This window comes from Diabrotica virgifera, chromosome 3 (genome assembly GCF_917563875.1).
Source record: "Diabrotica virgifera virgifera chromosome 3, PGI_DIABVI_V3a".
NCBI classification, from domain to species: Eukaryota; Metazoa; Arthropoda; class Insecta; order Coleoptera; family Chrysomelidae; genus Diabrotica; species Diabrotica virgifera.
Window position 1 is genome coordinate 251,551,281 of NC_065445.1, and position 16,621 is coordinate 251,567,901.

At 33.0% G+C, this 16,621-nt stretch overlaps 1 pseudogene; it reads left to right on the top strand.

Moving 5' to 3' along the window:
• The window catches only part of LOC126881692 (cytochrome P450 4C1-like), a 39,503-nt pseudogene that overhangs the window by 18,499 nt on the left and 4,383 nt on the right, over nt 1-16,621 (top strand).

Genomic DNA, 16,621 nt, shown 5'->3' on the forward strand with positions numbered 1-16,621 from the left:
ATTTTATCATAGAGTATCGTGACCACATTGTAGAAGATTTCCATTTATTTTCATTTTCCATTATATTAAAATATGCCAGTAAAACGTCTTGGGTAACTTGCCGTACTCCTCTTGTATCGCACTACTCTTGGAAGTGCTTGTACGCTAACCGATACTTTATTCCGGACTTGGAGGGCCCCAAACGTGCTACTGCATCATTAGCCGCGGACTCAATTTCGTTTAGGTTTTCCATTTTCGCACTAAATTTGCGCTTGCGGTTGCAACAACAATAAGCTGTCTTTAATAATTGCAAACAACTGTCAAACAACTGTAACCAGGGAGACGCAAATCCCACCGACCACTTAATTATTTTAATTCCTAATATCTAGACGACTTTGATAGTTGTCACAGTTAATTTCGAGTAAAAATAGCGTATGAATTGTACTATTTATGGTTGAAAATTGCTACGTTTGAAGAAAAAATAGTATACTTTATTCGGCAAAGAAGCGACTTTTCTTGACTTGCCCTCTATTACGCGCCTCAATTCGTTCGGCGCGTAATATCGGGCGCGTCAAGAAAAGTCATGCTTCTCCGCCTCATAAAGTAATATACTATTTCCACCTACCTCTACCGAAAGTATACTTTTCCGGACCTGATTGTAGGGAGCAAAGTTGTACTTTTCCTCCCTATGGAGGAAAAGTAAAAGTGACGTCATGGTATTTCATTCATGAAATATAACTTAATGACGCCCTGTACAATATCTATTTTCTATTACGTAAGTGTCTATACATTTTAACGTTTATTAATAAAACACCCTGTATTTTGCAGAATGGTAAAAAACAGTAAATCGTTATTTTGATTTAACAATGTTTACATTAATAATTTTACTTATATTTGGCAGTTGACAGTTATATTGTACCTACTTGTTAGTTTTAGTTCTAATAAATTTTGTTGGTTAGTTACATAAATAAATTAAGTAAAAATGAAAAAATGACTTGTTATTTGAGGAAGGTGGAAAAACCATATTATGTATAACATGGGAGTAAAGTGCCTTTTCCTCCCTTGTTATACAAATAGCTACTCTTCCCCTGTAATTCACTTTTCATAAGTGTGTACGAAACAACTCACTATATACAATTTTTTTATTTATATTGTTTATTAATTTTCAGAAACCTCCCTCGGTGTCCGACTAAGGGATAATCCACAAAGTATGGACTATAAACAAGCTGTCATAGATTACGGAGAATCATTCGCACTCAGAATAACCCGACCATGGCTATTTATTCCTTTCCTATATAGATTCAGTTTCTTATGGAAGAGAAACAAGAAAATTATAAACACCTTACATACATTTTCTTCTACTGTAGTGAAGAAGCGCGAGGAAGATTTTGTTCCAAGTGATTCTAAACAAAAGAGGATGGCTTTCTTGGACATCCTTTTGCAGCAAAAGCATAATGGCGCCGATATTGATGCAGCTGGAATTAGCGAAGAATTGGATACCTTTATGTTTGCGGTAAATATCAATTGAAGTAATATTTTATGAAGAAACAATTATTTTCTTGTTCTTGTTTATAATGCAGATATTTTTAGAGTGGGATTAAATCACAATTATAGCTGGTTTTCAATGAGTGGCAAAAATACGAGGGCTAATTTTTCCTTTTCCTCTTTTTACTATATGTCTCCGCTCAAATAGTGTCACAACTCAAAAAAATAAAAACGGTTTTATTACACCACCAGTTTAATAAAACTACAAAATTTTATCTCAAAAAGTGTTACGTTTATAGTTCAAGTATTTGTCGTTGCTATCTGATTGACTGATTTTCTCTACAAAAATTCCAGGAAGGAGAGCAATAGGACGATTGTTGACTCGGTGGATTGTCCAAATCCAGGTTCATTCTGCGAAACATTAAGACAACTGAAGGTAGAAACCAATGGAAGCATCTAGTTTACCATACTCATAGAAGAGGACACAATCAGAATCCTCAGTAATGAGTTAAAGACAAGAAAGAGAAAGAAAGAAAGTGAGCCCTGGACTACTCCTATTATCTCCAGATACATTTTTCTAAAAGATTATCCCTTTAAATTTCTGAAGCTGAAGTCTTTATAATGCTTAAGGTTATATGATGGTCTTTCCAGATCACTATAATATACTTTCAAAGAGTTTCCTGGCGTATCTGCCATAACAAATAGGCTTCTAGGAAAGATATTATATTGTAAAAAGGAAAGAATTCCTCTCATTGGCTGTATACCATAATAAAAAATTACTAAGGAAGTAAAAATCTTCTCTTGTAGGTATATAATTTATTAAAATTTTCTAAAAAGATCCAAGTTGGACACTAAGTGGGTACATTACTAGTACAAAACAAACGTTTTCGGACTAATCAGTCCATCATCAGGTTAAAAATTTCAGATCCAAAGTAGTTGGAACTAGCTACATAGGTAGGTCGAACTACCTTACCAGTATAAAAATTAAGCCATTTCGGCTACATCGATGGCGAAAATAAGTCGATGTTATAAGAATACAATGTAATTAGACTACAATTTTGATATTATATTGTAATATCAAACCTACAAATATACGAAAATTTGATTTTCCTGCAAATAACTTGTACATACAGCTGATATGTCTATCTATATAAAAAAATGAGTAGGAACAGAATATTAACATTTACTTTCTTTTTAGGGACACGATACGACATCGGTATCTTTATTTCACACTTTAATGGCACTAGCAGAAGAATCAGCAATACAGGTAAGAAATATTTTACACTTAGCAAAATTTTTTAGTTCTTTCGAGACGATCTATTCTACACTATTTTTGTACATGACTACTATATAAACCGGGAGATATTGACAGAAGTTCAACCACGATTTTCTAAGTCCTGCCCTTTGCAATACTGGAAGGTTAAAGAAGGTACTTAAAATTTGTGAAAAAATCCACGGGTTTCCTGTGACATTTTCCTGTGAAAATTAGATTTTCCATGAAAAAAAAATAGGGGTGTTGCGATGAATTCTTGAGTCCTGCCATATCCATAGAATGACAGGATACTATCGATTTTATTAATAAAACTTTTTGCGCAGGAGGGTTGCAAAAGGACTAAGGGAGTATATAGATATGCAAACATGTAATGAAAATAATAAAATTTTCATAATTTTCTGAGTCCTGCCAACTTAATAAATTAAACATATTTATTTCAAAATGATCAAAAAAAATGTTGGCATGACGTCTCCTAACGTTTAACTGCACTTGTCCCTTGGAAAACCCTGAGGAAAACTTTTACCCTGGTTCCGTGATTTTCTGAGTCATAAAATAAATGTTATTATAAAATAAATAAGTTAAATAGACATTATTCAAAATGACAGGATGTTCAGTTACACCTTTTTTTACTATACACGGTTAATAGTTATTGCCGATTTTTTGACATAAAATTAAGAATTTACGTAAAACGAAAAATTTTAAAATCGGTTTTTTAGAAAACGTACATCCTACCGTCTTAACGCTTTTAGTACTGGAATACCTCACAATTTAATAATCTAGTGTCGATCATGCTTAAAAGTAATGCGATAAAGTAACCGTTGCCCTACCCAAAACGGATTCCTATGACCGGTACTAGAGATTCGCAATTGATGGAATCGATTTATCTCTGGAAGGTAAAAAGGCGAACCAGTTTTTGTCTTTTGAAATGGAAGCGTTCTGGAGATATAAAAACATCTAATTGCAAGGCGCCATCTTCAAAGAGCCCTAGCCCCTTAGGAAGCATTATCGGATTAGGTGAATTGTGTTAAATTGTCTTAAAATTATCTGAGGAATCTTAAAATTGTATACAGGGTGTTCCATTAAAAAACATAAGTTTGTGTCACCCTGTCAATACGGGTAGCCCTGTATATTAGAAAATATTTTTAAATTATGGTCTTATCTGTGCCCCACGTTTTACCTAAATAACTTTTTTTCGTATCTCTTACGACAAACGAGTAATTGGACTTTGTCACACTAATGCCCCACCCTGCATACGAAATAACTATAAAACCATCCTGCCTCTTTGTAAAGAGACTTATATTAAGATTTTTGAAACATATGCAAAATGGCATGACTCAGAAAATAGTGGAATTTTTTACGAATTTGAATCCTGCCGTCTTACTTGAACCCTTTAATCTTCCTGCCGAGTACCGAAAAAGTATTGATTGCATTTGAGTATTGTAACCTTTTAAAGGCAGGACTCAAGGGACAAGTATACTTAAACAGTAGGAGATGTCATGCCAACATTTTTTTGATCATTTTGAAAGAAATATGTTTAATTTATTTCATTGGCAGGCCCCAGAAAATCATGAAAATCTTATTATTTTCCTTACATGTTTGTATACATATATACTCTGTTAGCCCGTTTGCAACCCTCCTGCCCAAAAAATTTTCTTCATAAAATCGATAGTATCCTGTCATTCTACGGATATGGCAAAACTCACAAATTCATCGCAAAACCCTATTTTTACAGGAAAATATCACAGGAAATTGGTGGATGTTTCCAGGTTGTAAGTACCTCGTCTGTCCTTCCAGTATTGCAAAAGGCGCGACTCAGAAAATCGTGCCTGAACTTCTGTATAATATCTCCCGGTCCATATAATAGTTTTACGGTGTAACTTTTGCAAGGCATGAGTTATATAATGGAACCACCGCTTTTAATACTGCATTTCCACCTGATTTGTCCTTTTTCTTTTGTTTTGGTGAACACCAGCTGCTTTATTGTTTTTCATTTGACTTAATGACTTTGGGACTTCCTTCAATTGTTATTTCTTGAATGTCCTCGGAACTCATATTATGGATTTTCTTCAACTTGTTGCCGGTTTTCTTAACTTTTTCTCTGCAAAGTTTTGTTTAAAAAGGAAGATATTTGGACCAACTCATTGCAGCGATGGTTCGTGGCGAATTAAAATGAACTACGAACTGGATGAACTAATGCATAGCGCATATATTGTTATATTTGTAAAGTTACAAAGACTAAACTCGCCTGCTCATTTAGGAAGAATGTCAGATAATCGAGCTGTAAAATTTATCCAGAGATAGAAGCCCCAAGGAAATAGAACCAGAAAAAGGCCCGGTAAAAGGTGGATAGACGACGTTGAGATCTTAAAACCATGAACATCAGACAGTGGAGAAGGAAAGTATCCGACAGGGCAGAATGGAAGAACATTGTTAAGCAGCCCAAGACTCACAAAGTGTTGTAGCGCCATTAGAAGAACAGGAAGAAGAAGAAGAAGAAGAAGAAGAAGAAGAAGAAGAAGAAGAAAACGATGAAGAAGAAGAAGAAGACGACGAAGAAGAAGAAGAAGAAGAAGAAGAAGCGGAAGAAGTTCTGTTTAAAATTCTAGAAGTATCTTAATTATCTTATCTTTATCTGTTAATATTTGTCCGTTTCGATCTGCTAGCTTAATGATAGTCTTACCTGGAGCTTGACTTCTCTTCAGCAATCTTAAACTTCTATTTTTCTCGAAAACCGTTGTATTATTTTAAGTGTTATATTGTCTTAAGTCCTGCCACTGCTTTATTAATATCAATGTTAAGATAACAGTACACGTGCATTCGTATCTTTTCAACGAAAACTTTTCGTTTATAAATTTGCAAAAGTCTGTGTGTTATTGCGTTGCCGCTCCTGCAATACTTAGAGCAGGTGTATCGATGGATTCTTACGTAGTTTTGCCTTCTGAATCCAAATCTGAAAACGGCATTTCGATATCTCTAACCGTCTTCGAGATAATCGACTTCAAAGTCTAAAATGTGACGTCACAATCCGGTTATTTCCTACCGACGCACTAAACGTCAGCTCAAATGGTTGGTTAGGAAGTAAGCTACTTTTTAAAAAGCTAAACATCAATCTCAAGTTACAAGTAGACTATGATTTTATAATCTTGGTTTGTTTTTTAACCAAGAGGAGTGATTCAAATTTACCGCGCTGTATTGCTTGTTTGTAATTGGCCCAACCACAGGCAAATTTACGCCACTGTTATAAAATTTTGACACTAATGACATTTATCAAATTTTGACACTAGTGACATTTCATAGGTTAATTAAGTTATATCGGCGATTTTTGTGTTTTCTGTGTTATTCCTTTAATTTTTAGATTGTTAGTCTGCTTTTATATAAAAAGCAGTCGTTTTTGGAACTCTTTAGCGACGTATTAATTTAATATAATATTTATGGATTACCGTTGAGGGCCGACTAGATCAACCAAAAAAGAAGATGTATTTGGTTATTATTCTAGTGACTTTCTTGGGTGTGAATCTGTCTTTTTAGTTTACTCCTCCTGGTTAAAAAATAAGCATAGTAATAATTATCTAGTAGTTTTACAAATGTTTGACATTTCTCTTCCAGAATTGAACAAGCGCTGTCGTATTTTTGTGTGACTATAAAAAAATCAATTTATTACCTACCTTCTTACATCTTGCATCAAATATCGAATCTTGTGTAAGTAAACCGTTTATTCCTTTAATTTATTTGTAAATTCAGGTTATATATTGTACCTATATAAATTATTTTTGAAATTAAAAACCATTGACGTAATGCACAACAAGGTACCTTATATTATGTGTCGTTTGTAATTAATGAATTTGAATAATTTTGACAATATTTGGTTATTCTGAATTATTATTTAATCCCAATTTGTTCAGCAAAGCATAGTTTATTTACATTTGAGTTTGACACTTCGTGAATGTCAAACTAAATTTTAAATTAAGTATTAAGAGGATCGGTACGTATTTTCGGCTGCAATGCTATTCAAATGGGGATTCATTTTTTTCGAATCCTGAGAAAACTAATAAGTATTTTTGAAAAATTTAAATGCAGAATGAAAGATTACGTTATTCGCGAGGGCCGAAAGTCCCTGAGAACTTCTATAATGTTTATTTTAATAAGTTACAGGGGTGAAAAACTAAGGGAAAATTTAGTGTGATTTTTAATTTCAAATATCTCATTCAAAATAAACTTTTTATTTATTCTAAGGGACTTTCGGTCCTCGGTAATAATTTAGTCTTTCATTCTGCGTTTAAATTTTTCAAAAATGTTTATTGGTTTTTTCAAGATTCGAAAAAAATGAACACAATGCCGTGGTAATATTTTCCAAATCTGTCTTTGTCTTACAACGCACTCAGCCGAATATAATATTGTCAGCATATTAGACTAAGAGCCGCTATAGGTGAAAATTCTTAATCATTTTAGGCACGACGGGACCCTATAACTTAAATAGTAGAACCTAAAAGAAAACCTTTGAGCACTATGCCGTCACTTTTCAAACTTTCCACTTATGGACGGGATACGTAAATTAAAAAATACCCTCCCTCATTACCAGAATTTAATTTTTTTCATTTTTTTAAGTTTTAGGTGATTAAGACATAAGATTCATCGTAACTTTAACCCAACACCCCCTTCTCCCTGCCCCCACCATCAAAAACTTTATTTTTCAATTTTATTTTTTTTTTGGTGGGATGCAATCAATTTTAAAATTTCAAAAAATTTACGCGCATAGTTAAGGCTTTTATAAAACACGTCTATTTTTTATAGACCTGTAGGCTGAGTGTACATAACTTCAAAAACATTTTAAAATTTTTTTTTTGAAAAAAAGTATATAACTTTTTTTGGGGATAGCTGCAGATCTAATTTTTTCTTAGTCTTGTGTATTTTATCAAACACTATATTTCTAATTTTTTTCAGATTTTTCTGTAACGTTAGTCACCTTCAAAAATCCAAAAAACTGTTTTTTAAGGGGGTTTTGGGGGGTTTGAACGTGTTTTTCTGATTTTTAAATATTCTAGAGAACTCAGTTACTTCAAGTTACATATAACCTATAAAAACAAAATTGATTTGATATATTATGAAGTCTATAAACTAGGGAAAATCCCCCAAAACCCCCCAAAAAACAGTTTTTCGGATTTTTGAAGGTGGGGAGACTTACGAAAAAATCTGAAAAAAATTAAAAATATAGTGTTTGATAAAACACATAAGATTAAGAAAAAATTAGACCTGCAGCAATTCCTCAAAAAAAGTTATACGCTTTTTTGAAAAAAAAAATTTCTTTTAATTTTTTGAGGTTATGTACACTCTACCTATGGGTCTATAAAAAATAGGCATATTTTATAAAAGCCTCAACTATGCGTGTGAATTTTTTGAAATTTTAAAATTGATTGCATCCCATCAAAAAAAAATAAAAACGAAAAATGAAGTTTTTGATGGTGGGGGCAGGGGGAAGGGGGTGGTGGGATAAAATCACGATGAATCCTATGTGTTAATCACATAGTCCTGTCGCCAGGGCGGGTACAACGGCCTCCTGTATTCAGATGGACTTACCCAAGTTTTTTTTATGTATTTTGACCCGTAGAACACGAATTTTTTGGGTAACAGTTGATCCGGATGTCGATAAGATTGTTATAAACAAAGAAGTTGAGGAATTACATAACAGCGATTTCTCGCAAAACAAAACATGTTTTTGTATTTTTTGGGCCATTCTAACCAAAAAGTGTTCCTACAAATTTTTTCGTAGCATGCACAGTTTTCGAGATAAACGCGGTGGAACTTTCAAAAAATCGAAAAATTGCAATTTTTGTACCCGAATAACTTTTGATTTAAAAATAAAATAGCAATTCTGCTTACCGCATTTGAAAGTTCAAGTCAAAGTATATCGGTTTTAGTTATTTGCATTGCTAAAAATTTATTATTTTATTGTTAAACAAAAGTATAAACACCTAGTGCTGGAGTGATGTTCTCAATGATTTCTCATTTAAAATCGAACGAGTAGGTAAAGTAGGTACAAGTGCAAGCGAGGCTATTTCTACGTAGCATGCATGTAAACGCATGTATTAGGCACGGGAAACACTATGTGTTTATAGCTTTTTTTAGCAATAAACACATAAATTTTTAGCAATGTATATATTCGAAACCGATACAATTTGACTTGAACTTTCAAATGCGGTAAGCAGAATTGCTATTTTATTTTTTAATCAAAAGGTATTCAGGTTCAAAAATTGCAATTTTTCGATTTTTTGAAAGTTCAACCGCGTTTATCTCGAAAATTATGCATCCTACGAAAAAACTTGTAGGAACATTTTTTGGTTAGAATGGCCCAAAAAATACAAAAACATGTTTGGTTTTGCGAGAAATCGCTGTTATGTAATTCCTCAACTTCTTTATTTATAACAATCTTATCGACATCCGGATCAACTGTTACCCAAAAAATTCGTGTTCTACGGGCCAAAATACATAATAAAAACTTGGGTAAGTCCATCTGAATACAGGAGGCCGTTGTACCCCCCTGGCGACAGGACTAACATAGAACTTAAAAAAATTAAAAAAATTTAATTCTGTTAGTAAGTTCTGTTAACTTTTAATTTATTTATCCCGTCCATAAGTGGAAAGTTTGATGCGCCACTGTCGACGCATGTGCCACTGAAAAGTGACGGCACAGTGTTCAAACGTTTTCGTTTAAGTTCTACTATTTAAGTTATAGGGTCCCATCGTGCCTAAAATGATTAAGAAATTTCACCTATAGCGGCTCTTAGATATATTGTCAGTCACACACTGACAATCAGTGACAATTTTAAATATTTGACATTGCATCGGGAATATTTTGAGAAATTGATTAAATATTATTGATATATAGTGTATTTGATAAATAATTGATTAAAGACGTGAACTTAATAAAAAGTTATTTATTGTGTATGATTTGTGGAAGATCCAAGCAGAGAATACATCAGATATATCCTGTGATCCCAGTATTTTGTTGTTAGAGATGTTCAAAATTGTAAGCGTTCCATAATAACAATATATTATTAAAAAATCACTTTAACACTTTTCCTCTTTTCTCGATTGATTATTAGTTTTTGTTGTACAAATAAATTATTACAATCACTGAAAACATAGTTAGTGAAAAAATTATCACATTTATTAACTGAATTAATAATTTGCAATTATAAAAATAACATTTATCCAAGAACATTCAAAAGCCATCTTTTTAAATTAATTATGACATTTTCAAGTAGAATGACATTCTAGTAATGTTTACATATCCATACCAGTGTGAATTTTACTATTAATACACGTAATTTGCCGTGTAAAGACAGAAAAAGTAGGGATACACGTAAAATATTTGCGAATTATGTACCCATAGCCTTAATAAAACATCAATGACATTTGATAGTGAATTTAATTATTATATAAAATAAATAAGATGTTCAAAAATACAATTTGAGTATATTTTAAAAGCAATAATTTATTAAGTAGGTATATATTTACGAGTATACGGCCTACCCTTTGTGATAAATGGACTGTTCCATTTGTTATGAAATTAAAATACAGGGTGTTCAGAAACTCTACCGACAATCGAAGACAGGAGGTTCCTCAGATAATTTTACCCAATTCATCTAGTCCGAAACTGCTTCCTAAAGGAGCTAGAGCTATTTGAAGATGGCGTCTGGTAATTAGTTTATCTTAAATATCTCCAGAACGCTTCTATTTAGAAGAACGAAAACTGGTACACATATTTATCTTCCAGGGATAAATCGATTTCATTAATTGCAAATTTCTAGTACCGGTCATAGGCGTCCGTTTGGGTAGGGCATCAGATATATTATCGCATAACTTTTTTGTTTTCAATGTTTAAGCACTTTTGAGTCTGGATTATTAAAATGTAAGGCAATATAGTACTAAAAGGTACTCCTACTTTAAGTCGATAGGATACATCGTTTTCTAGAAAAATCGATTTGAAAACTTTTCGTTGTTTGAATATCAAAAAAAAATTTCAATAAAAAAAAACTATTTAGAAAAACCAAAATTGGTACATTTATTTATATTCCAGAGATGAATCAATTTTATTAATTGTGAATTTCTAGTACCGGTCATATGCGTCCGTTTTGGATAGATCAACGGTTATTTTATCGCATACCTTTTTGTCTTTAATTTTTAAGGATTTTTGACATTAGATTATTAAATTAGGAGGTATTCTAGTATTAAAAGTTTTTTTTTTAATTTTCAAATTTTTTTTCAAATTCAGGAAACGAAAAATTTTCAAATCGATTTTTCTAGAAAACGGTGTGTCCTACCGACTTAAAGCAAGAGTACCTTTTAGTACTAGAATACCTCACTATGTAATAATCCAGTATCAAAAGTACTTAAAAGTTAGACAAAAAAGTTATGCGATAATATAACCGTTGCCCCACCCAAAACCACCACCCAAAGTCACCATAAATGCAATTGATTTATCTCTGGAAGATAAATATGTGTACCAATTTTCGTTTTTTCTAACTAAAAGCGTTCTGGAGGTATTTAAGAAAAACTAATTACAAGACGCCATCTTCAAAGAACTCTAGCTCCCTTAGGAAGCATTTTCGGACTAGGTGAATGTGGTTCAAAATTATCTGAGGAATCTCCTGTCTACTTTTGTCGGTAGAGTTTCTGGACACCCTGTATAGTCGGTTCGCTAAACTCGACACAACTGGCTAGTGATTTTAGTAGGTAATTTTTTTGTTTTTTGCGAATTTGGCCAAAATTGGCAAAATTAGTAATTATTAACTAATTAGTAATTTTTTTTTATTATTGACTAAAACCACTTGCCTGTTGTGTCTGAGTTTAGCGAACCGACAGTATATGAAATATTTGGTATAAAAAATTATGGTCTGATATGTGCAATTCTAATGGAAAAAAATATTTGAAGATTTTTCTCAAATTATGGATATCAACAACATTTTCATTTATAACTCTTTTATTTTTAATTTGACGAAGAAAAGTTATTCTTCACAAAAGCTATTCATGTTCTAAGATTTATGATGCAACCAACATATTATATAAAGTTTTATTAATTTTATACGAGGTATATAAAAATATAAATTTAGATCAAGAGTAAACTACCTTTATAGTTCATAACATTTAAATTAGAATGATATAATTGCACATTAAAACATAATTATTAATTCTAAACTACTTTTTAATAGCAATTTTCCATATTACGAATTAAAATACGTAAATAAACAAAGTTTTCGTTATGATAATGCTCGCATTTTCAGCTTGTTTATTCTTTAGTTCTTTTTTGTATCCATAAGTATTTTTCCTCTTGACTAATTTTCACCCTTATCCTTTCCGCAATTTTTATTGCACGTTTTCTCTGCGTTCGTAATAGCTTTTATGAAGTTAACAATCATAGTTTTGACATTCATATCGTCTACATTTGTTGTCTCCAAGCATCTCAGCATTTCCTCTTCGAAGGACATGGTGCTTTTGATTGGATTCCATCTTGTCGGGTGTGTTTTGTTACCATTTTGTATCTTTGTTTTTGGAGATTTAGTATGACTTTTGCTCATACCATTTTATGGTCACTTCCCACTGAACAGCTATTAAGGACTCTTACATCATGGACAATATTTTTGTTGTTAGTATAGACAAAGTCGATTTCATTTTTAGTCACTCCATCTGGACTGGCCTAATTTCTTTGTCCAAATGTGTAGAGACCCACGTAGTGATATATATTTGTCGTTGTCCATGATATGCTCACTACCTTGACCAAGGATCAGCCCACTGCCGGGGACTGAAGGCCGTGTGTTTGCTGTTTTAAGCATGGCCCCTTCAGGCATGGAAGGAGGGAGACCCAGCAACTACCATAAGGCATGGTCACCAATTTCCGTAGCATCCTGTCTTCTACAGGGATTGTAGAAAAATGCTACCCGCTACCTCAATCGAAAAATCGAATGATAAATATTATTTTGGAGCTTCAATATTGCGGGTCTAGGAAAGTTGGTCGAGAACACTTCGTCGACGGAAAATTAGTCGACAACATTTGGTCGACAAACAGTTGGTCGAATGCATAATTCATCGAATGTACAATTCGTCGACGAACATTTGTTCGAATGAATTTGTCGTCGACAAACTGTTATTTATCTTTAGGATAAAGGGATTAATGGTGGCAAACGACGGATTATCGGTATTTATTTTATTAACTGCAATATTGTTTTATACATATCTGATTTTATTTTTTTGGGGTTTTGTTAATTTTTTTTCCAAATCTTAAAATTATTTTTAAATCTAATGAAAATATTGGCTGCGGTGGGAGAGTAGACAGCAAATATAAACCAATATTTTAATTAGTGATCTTGTACAGTTCTTCTTTTTGGTGTTGGCGCACTTGCGAACGGAGCATTTCCGGACAAGTCAAATTTTGGGGCACTTACGGACAAGTGTTAATAAATTGTTAGGGAATCCGAGACATTTCCGTACAATGTTTTCGACTGCAATAAGCAGACAATATCAATAAAAAAAAAGTAAAGAAATCGTGAGAATAAACTTCCCTTCACACTTTATCCAAGGCTTAGGACTGCCAATCTATAAAATAATTTTTTTTGATATGGTACACTTCGCGTCAAAAAAAACTGGTACAACTCTTATAACCAAAAATCGTGTTTTTCAAGTTGTGTAAGTTGATCTTGTCACAAGTGTCATTCCAATTTCTAGGGCAACGTTGCCAGTTCAACGAAAATATTATATCAAACTAGGTAAAAACGGGGCTGTGCGACAGACCGCATTTTTTAATATACTAAAAACTAAAACAATTGTACTTTTCCGTCATCTCAATTAAGTATTCATACATTAGAGAGATTTTGCACCTCTTATTTTGCAATTCCGTTATGGTTATCGTTATACTACTTCTGCGCAGTAGCGAATATATGATCCGTTATCGTTATTAAACATAAGGGATTCCTTAATTTACGGAGGTTTAAAGTAGTGCTTATCGTTATCGTTATAGTAATGGTTAAATTTCTTTGTTTCCAGAATGTAAAAAAATCAGTAAAATTACATCTACATAGATTCTAATTTTGATGAACTATAAATTAAAATATCAAAAACTGTTCAAGTATATGCTTAAAATTACAATAACGTTGTGAAGTGAGGTTATGTTTAAATAACGATAACGATGACACGAAAAACCTACTTGACAGGCTGCAAAAACTCTGCTTTTTAACGTTGCCGTAATCGTTATGCTTAATAAAGTTAACCATAGCGGAGCCAAAATCAGCGGTTATTTTAAGGGCCGGTTGTTCGAACGCTAATCAACAATGATCACTATCAAATATTTAATTACTGTCACCAACTGTCAATGTCAACTTTTATTGGGTTGCTGAAAACATAATTGATTAAAATTATGAGATTAGTTAATCAATTAACATAACAATTATTAACATAACTGATTAAGTAATTTCATAATTGTAATCAATAATTATGATTTCAGCAACACAATCAAACTTGACATTGACAGTTGGTGACAGTAATTAAATATTTGATAATGATCATTGTTGATTAGCGTTCGAACAACCGGCCCTTAGAGGTGCAAAAACTCTCTACTGATTCGTGTTTTATTATAATTTATGAAAATATTTCAATTCAAAAATAATGCTAGAAATAAATCTTGACATGACTTTAAATTATTATGTTTAATGTCAAATTGAGAGGTGTGATTGATTTCTCGTAAATTGTAGGACAAAACTGCATTAAATTGTGTAGAATAAATAAAACACACTGGAAAAATTAAAAATTTGATTTGAAATTAACACAAAATGAATAACTTTTACAGTAAACAAGTGTGTAATTTAAATATATGTGTTACAATATGTGTTACACAATATGTGTGAAATATACATTTTAAACGTTATTTTTTGTATTTAGATTTAGTGCAATTCCGTTATCTGTGATGGCAACAACGAAGTGATTCACGAACAATAATTGTCAGTCTGAATTAACACAAGTTTACAAAGTTTACATTGGGAAAAAAAGTGTACCAGTTTTATATGACGCGAAGTGTACAAAGAAACTAACTTTATATATGGGTGTGTTTCCGCCATGTATTATTCCCTTTGGGTCTTTGTCGACGAAAAATCCATTCGATCAAAAATGTTCGTCGACAAATTGTACATTCATTGAATTGTGCATTCGACCAATTCTTTTTCCACCAAATGTTGTCGACTAATTTTCCGTCGACGAAGTGTTTTCGACCAACTTTTCGACAACGCACTATTTCAATAGATTAATCTTTATATTTTTATGTATATAAAAATTTGATAAAAATCCTGTAATTTGAAATTTTTGTAAAATTTGTTTCAGGAAGAACTCTACGAAGAAATAGTGTCAGTACTAGGCGAATCACAGCCCCCCACATTTCAGGATCTTAAAAATATGCCCTTTTTGGACAGGTGCGTTAAAGAAAGCCTGCGGCTCTATCCTAGTGTGACACTAATAGGAAGAGTAGCAGGTGAAGAAATACACACAAAAACGGGTTATGTAATTCCAAAGTAATGTTATATACATATAATGATACACGATTTACATAGAAGACTTGAAATTTACGAAGACCCTGACAAATTTAATCCAGATAGGTTTCTGCCTGAGAATTGTAAAGATAGGCATCCGTATGCCTATATTCCGTTCAGTGCTGGAAGCAGGAACTGTATAGGTAATATATCTTTTTACCTATAATTTTGGCAATCTTATTTTTGTATCATTAGAGACGAATGCATAGAAAGTAATTATTTTTTTATTTCCAAAAGTACCCCGCACAAACCTTACTTATAAAACTTAGGTCTCCGTGGATTTAGTTCATACTTTCGGAAAATACTCTTTGAAGCAATCTGATAAAAAGTTTTCATGGGCACATCTCGATCGTATGGAGGATTTTCAAGATATAGAGGCACAAACTCTGAAAATTATAAGACTTACCGGGTATTCCAATTCCCAAGTTACTGGTTATCTGGCAACATGTAGATTTTGGATTAATTAAAAGTACTAGTAGTCTTGGGTTTTTTCCGGGCGATCCAATGGTGACCTTTACTTTGACCTTACCTTGACCTTCAACGAACGTCATCATCTAGCGTTTCGAGGGTTTTCAGCATAAAATTGATATAAACAGATTACTGGTGGATTTTTGGGATCGCTAAACACGAATATGCCATCAGAATTGATCTCCAGAGGACGTGGTGGCCAGGGCCACTGCAAGGGACGTCATCTTCTAGAGTTTCGATGGTTTTCGGCATTTAATTGATGCAAATAAATTACTCGAGGGTTTTTAAGGTCTCTAAACACGAATATGCCATCAGAACCGATTCCCGGAGCACCTGGATTTTAAGGTCAATGAAAGGGGCTCCTGGAGTTTCGAAGGTCTTCGGTACTACATTGATGCAAACGGATTACTCATACGTTTTTGGAGTTGCTGAACAGGAATACTCCATCAGAACAGACATCGGTGTACCTGTTGCCTAAGTACCTTTGGAGATTCGAGAACTTTCGGTACTAAATTAATGTAACTTGAAACTCACAGGTTTTTGGGGCTGCTGAATGTGAATACGCCATCAGATCCGACCCACGGAGCACCTGGTGCCTAAGGCAGGTTCTCTTCTGGAGTTTCGACAGATTTCGGCATACAATTGCTGCAGATGTTTATTATCCATGGATTTTTGGGGCTGCTGAACACAAATACGCCATCAGAACAGAGATCGGGGTACCTGGTTCCTAAGGCACGTCATATTCTGGGGATTCGAGAGTTTTTGGAAATTCTGTTAACTTCTCCATCACAAAAATATAAAGTTTTGTTATGTTATACAGGGTATTTACAAAGTTATAACCAATTTT